The following is a 6660-nucleotide window of genomic DNA, read 5'->3' as shown; positions in this document are numbered from 1 at the left end:
AGCTATAAAGGTAATGATCAGGACACTCTACAATTGGGCAATTTTCAGCTGTCGACTTTTAACAAGAGAAAATGATACGCACCTTAAGTCACAGTATTCCTCTGATGGCGTCCATTTATTTAAAAGTTTCGGCCTTGGAGCTTATCTGAAAGTGCTTGATTCTATGGCAAGCCGTTTTAACATTAAATACTCCTTCCCGGACTAGTCATAAATCAGTTTTGACTAGTCATAATTCCAGTTCCAGATATCTCTTCTGCCATTTTGACTCTTCGTAATTGCAATTAAGATATCTACAATGTGATTGTGACTAGTCATAATATACATTACAGATATCTACAATGCTTTTATGACTAGTCATAATATACATAACAGATATCTACAATGCTTTTATGACTAGTCATAATATACATTACAGATATCTACAATGCTTTTATGACTAGTCATATTCTTCCATTGACTTCATTTGGAAAATATTTTCAGATATCTACAAATGAGTTTTGACTAGTAGAAATTGTAAATAAACATATCTGTAAAAAATTTATTTCCGCTGGATTTCTAATTAGAGATATCTCAAATTATAATTTGCACTAGTGGCAATTCAATTAGAGATATCTCTAACTGGGTTTTGTCTAGTCATAATCAAATTGGAGATATCATTAATTCATCGTTTTTAAAGATATCCAAAAATACATATGTAGATATCTTTAAGTAATTTATTACTAGTCAGATTACAGTTGTAGATATCTTGAACTGGATTTTTGACTAGGCAAAACTTAATTAGAGATATCCTGAATTGGAACTCGTCCTAGTCAAAACTCATTTAAAGATATATTCAATTTAATTATAGATATCTCAGTCTGCTTTTTGACTAGGAGGATCTTTCTTTGGAGATATCTGCATTCAGCTTTGTGAGTAGGAAGAATTTCAGTGTAGATATCTTGAATGAACATTCTGACTAGTCGAAATTATTTTATAGATATCTTAATTGTGTACTCAAACCACCCCTTTGCTAAGCCCCGCCTTTTCTAACCATTTTGTCTTCGAGGAGCGCGCCAAAAAATGTCAGAACGGCAATGGCCTGACCTGGTTTTCTGGTAATAAAATTACTGTAAAAGTATCTGTGTAAGTTATTAACACTGGAATAGTAACTGCTTTATTTGCAAATCACGGGATTGTTTTGCGTTGTCAATTAACCGTTTTCTAAGGTAATTTGTCAGAGATATCGTCGGAATCATCTCATTAGCCCCATAATAAATACGTTTATGTTGTTCATTTTGTCGTAATGTTTGATAAATTGTAATATCAAAGTGATATATTAGACAGAAGTGATCTGGTGTAGGCTATTTTTTAGATTTTAAATGTTTATCCATGTTTACATATGGTCGGATTTGCTCCATGTAACGTTAGTCATTATGTCAGTGGAAATGTCTTCGGATTTCGTGTAGGAACGTAAACGAGTAAGTTATTTATTGTAGCGTTTTGACCAATGCTAATAAAATAGCTATCTTGTTTGGCTCCATGCATCGTCATGTTCGATGCTGGTAATGTATAATTTTCTCTTATCTTTAAATATAAAAATGTGGCATTGCTGCAAAGGTATGTGCTGGTGTAGGCAGTGAAGAATTCCACTTTGCAATGTACGTTACAGTAGCAGCTATCTGTTCTGTAGAGTGACCATTACGGGCCATTTCTACGTCTAAAATATCCAGGTTTTGTTTTCCTGTTGCTTACTGTAATGTCATAAGCTGATCGGTCTGTGCAGACATGATTCAAGACAGAAGCAAGTATGAAAACAGAAAAACTAAATCTTGATATTTTAGGCAATATTGAATTCCTGGCCAAGATGCGTTTGAGAAAACGTATGTTTACCGTATGTTCTTTTTTCTAAAAGTTTTAAGCCAGTTACAAATTCTAATAGTTCTTGATTCGAATTAAAAATGTTTTTTTAGAACAATGTGTATAAAGGACAAGATCCTTTTAACCAAACAGGAGTAATACCATTACTGAAAGGCTCGAGTACATGTCATTTGTAGTAAATAATATAATATGATTTAGAAACAAGTGGAATCAGTGATTGTTTAATCTGTATTTATGACATCTCACTCCAAGGAGACAAACCTGCAGTCATTTAATCCACTTTAAACCAGTATATATAGTAAAACAATTATTTGAATAAATTTAACAAGGCTTCAGCTTCTGACAATTCTGTACATGCTCATCCACACAAATCTATGTAATATTTAAGTTTAATTTTAATTTGGTTCATTATCACATTGTTTTCTGTCTTGCAATTTATTACGTATTTTTTAATTTTCTGTTAAATTATTTTTTTTACTTTTTCTACCAAATGCAATGTTTCTCTCAGCCTACCATATAATCAGATCAAGAGATGCCACCAGCGATCTTTGACAGAATTTTTAACAGCATCTCAAGAGCCAGACAGCAGCTCTCAGCTAACACAACCTCCTTACTTCAACTAGACGCCTTTTCCGGCGTCAGGTCCAAGGACTTCACATTAAGTCGGGCTTTGCTATGGTAGCCATTTGGATAATTAACAGTGATTTACCAATGTTTAAGATATTATTTAACTGTGTATTTTTGTGTATGCCAGGACCACCGGGAAGGCAAGAAAATTCTGTCTGGCAAATACACCTTTTCCTTCTCTCTGGTCCAGATATTGAGATTTGACCATCTACAACAGAGCTTGAGCGGGTTGCGTACATGGGATTGGGTAAATAAATACTTGATACATAAGGATTTCAGATGTAACACAGTGTTATTTGAATTGTAATTCCAAAATAAATTTCAAAACCATTTTGTAACGGAGGTTGCTCAAAACATTAGCTTATCCTGTTTATTCATAAAAAGAAATTACTGTCATGACAGATCATAAAAACAAGTATTTAGAACTCTTTTTTTTTTCTATAATTTAGCTTTTACACTCTTAAGACTTAATGCACAGATCATTTGATTTGACACACAGTATCAGATTGTTTTGTTTCATCCATTGCTATGGTCATCATAGTCACTTGGATTTAGCTGCACATTTAAATGAGTTTATTAAAGCAAAAACTTTTTATTTTGTAGTTAGTAGCATGAAAAACCTTAATACAACCTTAAAAAAGTGAGCAAAGATTGCTGGCATTATAATCATTGAAGCTGTTTATTACTATAGGTCAATTTGAGGTATGCAAAGTAGTACACTTTCAAAAACTCATAATCAATGGAGCTCTCTACACTGCAATGATTTTCTTATTATACTTTCTTATTGTATTTTCTTGGTGGGCATAAACGTATTTTAAATACAGGAAAATAATCCTTTTAAAAACAGGAAATGTTATTTATTGTTAACCAAACTTGGTAGTGATCTGTATATTAAACCTGATCTATTACATACAGTATATGATTAGCTGATGAGCTGTTGTTTATTTTATGTTGCTTATGTGTATTTTCAATTTTGTAGGTAGACCACTGCATAAAACAACAGGGAGAGGAATCCAACGATCAAAAATTCAATTAAATTGGACTGTCTGAATTAAACAATTTTGTCTGCCAATGCTACCCAACTGTGAATTTAAACTTAATAGGTTTTCATTTGGCAAGAGCAGGAAAAGGACGGAAGATAGAAAAAGTGCATGCAAATAGTGTGAAAGACCTAAAAAAAGCAATTGGAAAGAGCAGGCTCTATATAGTCTCAAGAGCTGAAGTTTCACAGGTATGACGTCACTACATGTTAAACAAAGTCCAAGGGCCGGATTTAATTTTGCTCCAGCACAACCCTCCTTTGTCATAACCAAACTTTATGATGTGATTCACTAATGTTCGTCAATGTACTAGTATTTCTCAGAACTTTACACTTCCATCAGTGCATTGTGTTCTCATGCTAATTTGTCCTGTTTAGTAATTCTGGCCCTAAATGTTTAAATGAACGAGACATTTCTTTAAGACATGTTCAGTTGAATTGGCCTTTAATTTAACTTTAATACAAATTATATGTTTCTGCACAGTGCACATTAAGGCCCGGTTTCACAGACAGGGCTTAGAGCCAATAGGCCTTAGTTAAAATGATGTGCAAGAAAATGTTTATGTGTGCATATTGTGACAGAACAATGGAGCTGACATATTTTAACATCTGTCAGAGCAAGATATTTTCAGTTGAGACAGTTCAAACATGCATTTTAGTCTGGGACTAGCCTTAAGCAGGGTCCCCGCGGGTCCTTAAAAAGTCTTGAAACGTCTTAAATAAAATTTTTGATTTTTAAGGTCTGAAAATGTCTTGAATTCTGGAATTTTCCATAAGGAGGTCTTAAATTTCATGTGGGATCTTAAATTTCATGTCCGTCTCGTCATTTTTATTTATTTTTTCAACCGCAATTCGACCAGCGCAACATTTGGGGGCAGCACTTCTTCGGTGCAACCTGCATCATTCCATAGGTGACATATGAGTAAGTGATTGATGAATGCGTTCCGTTGATGGTTCGCCACCACGGCATTTTGCGAAATCGCAAGCATGGGCAAGTGTTTGTTTAATGACAATTGGTTGGAGGACAAAAAGTATCGGGGGTGGCTGAAGAAAACAGCCAGTAATCATGAAGCGAGGTGTGCTTTATGTAAAAAGACCAGTCAGTTACTGGCATGAAGTTGGTTTGACGTTGGACGTTCGATATTCGCGTATTTAGGGACCGTCTCTAAAGTTACATGCGACACTGGTATAAACGTTTTGTAACTTCAATAGCGTTTGAAGACAATGACCTACAGTCATAAAACCTACTGTACATTGTTCACCCAGGTCTCAGGTATGATGCACACCTTTTACATTTTTGATATGTATGACAATAAACTGTTAAATCATATGCAAATATTCATATGTATTTCACTACTGTATAGGATCATATACAAAATATGGCAATATTTAAAGCTCAATAGCGTTTGAAGACAATGACCTACAGTCATAAAACCTACTGTACATTGTTTACCCAGGTCTCAAAAAATTATGATACAAAATATCTTAATATATCAAACATGTTTATTTGTATTTATTCATTTTATGTCAGTCGGCTGCCAACAAGACTCTTTCTTGGCCTTTGACACTTTTTTGGTAATTGTAGGGAACTGTACAAATTACCAATGACCAATCCACAATTATTTGCATAGGCAGCACTTCCAGTCAACCTTCTGAACTCTCTTGAACTCCTTTTGTGACATAGAAAGGCATGCCACATGGAACCACCTCTTGCAACGGTGACATTCAATCTGTCAAAATATAATAATAACCTTATCAAATTGCTCAGTAATCAAGTAGTTGATCACTCAATTCCAATTAAATTTTCCAGTGTTCTGTGACCTAATCTAAAGTGAACAATTTACTCCTAAATAATTATCAATTATTCTTTTTTACTATGAGCTGATTAAACAATAATAATTGTGTAACAGTGACAACGAATCGAGAACTCACGATTTTGTATACAGCCTATTAAATATTAACAATGTAGTACTGTATACTCATTATAAAGTGTTACCAAAATTGTATAATCAGTGCTACGCTACCTACCCAAAATGTTTTTGCACCACCACTGGGGGGTTTTGAGGCAGCACATAATGAGCAACAATGTCCCCTCTTGAATACTGAAAACAGTTAGTTATATGTTAGCTGTGTTGACAAATGGTACATACTGTAAATAGCATAACATACATTACCATATGTTTACTACTTAAATTTTATTGATCTTGCATTCCTCATGTATGAAAGAATAGTATGGTGTTACAAAGTGTGTGGTTTAATGTGATAAAACAAATTACACTTTATGACAGGCGTTTTTGTACAATAAATAAAATACCTGAGCCTTTCAGAAGTTCCTCTGCCATCGTCAGTCGCAGATGTGTCATGTGCTCCCTGGCTGAGTTTATTGCAAAATGGCAAGGGATACTTGGAAAAGCACCAACAACTTCTTTTGCCATCTACATAATTCAAGATAAGTTAAGGTTTTTTTTTTTTTTCCAGGGGAGATTGTTTCACCACATCAGCAATACATACAACAACAAAAAAATACATACTGTACATCTAAGTCCATAAATCATATTCAGTAGACTATTTGGATCATCTTCATGTACAGTGACTAAATTACTAAATGTAAAAAAAATGACAAAATGTACAGTATTTAGCCTCAATTTACAAATAGAGAAACAGCATCGGACTTCCCTATAAAGCTTTTATCCAATGCGACTTACAATTGCTATATATATATATGTCAGAGGTCGCACGCCTCTGGAGCAACTATAGAGTTTCTCTATTTGTCATCCCATGTAAGCATGACTGTTTTCATGCTATTCTGTTTGTATACATGTATATTTTTGGATTGCCAGATTGGCATTAATCCCATTGTTGACCATATTGGAAGTTTGGTGCACAGTACTGAAAGTAGTTGCTGAACAAAGCACTTTTAAATAAATTTCTGATCCTGATCTTTCCTACAGTTGTCTGACTGGATCTTCATTCATTAGGTCTATGCATAGATTATTGAATGTGCTTGCATTTATCTGTGTCTGAAATGACATGGAAAACACTATCAGACCCTGAATAACATTTTCTTGGGGGAGAATCCCCAAACCCAGCTCAAGGCTATTTGGCAGCCACATTTACCCATAATTTAGATCAAGTAT

General features: G+C 34.2%; 1 long non-coding RNA gene across 1 annotated transcript; it reads right to left on the bottom strand.

Moving 5' to 3' along the window:
- Positions 1–5038: 5038 nt before the first annotated feature.
- Positions 5039–5894, bottom strand: LOC127639593 (uncharacterized). The gene is made up of 3 exons (XR_007969985.1): positions 5838–5894; positions 5552–5625; positions 5039–5253 (listed from the first exon to the last, which is right to left on the bottom strand). It is a non-coding gene; the product is annotated as an uncharacterized LOC127639593 (long non-coding RNA).
- Between the last annotated feature and the right edge of the window lie 766 nt (positions 5895–6660).

The sequence above is a fragment of the Xyrauchen texanus genome, chromosome 4, assembly GCF_025860055.1.
Source record: "Xyrauchen texanus isolate HMW12.3.18 chromosome 4, RBS_HiC_50CHRs, whole genome shotgun sequence".
Taxonomy (NCBI): Eukaryota; Metazoa; Chordata; class Actinopteri; order Cypriniformes; family Catostomidae; genus Xyrauchen; species Xyrauchen texanus.
The sequence above is the reverse complement of the archived record's forward strand: the minus strand, read 5'-3'. Positions and strand labels throughout refer to the sequence as shown.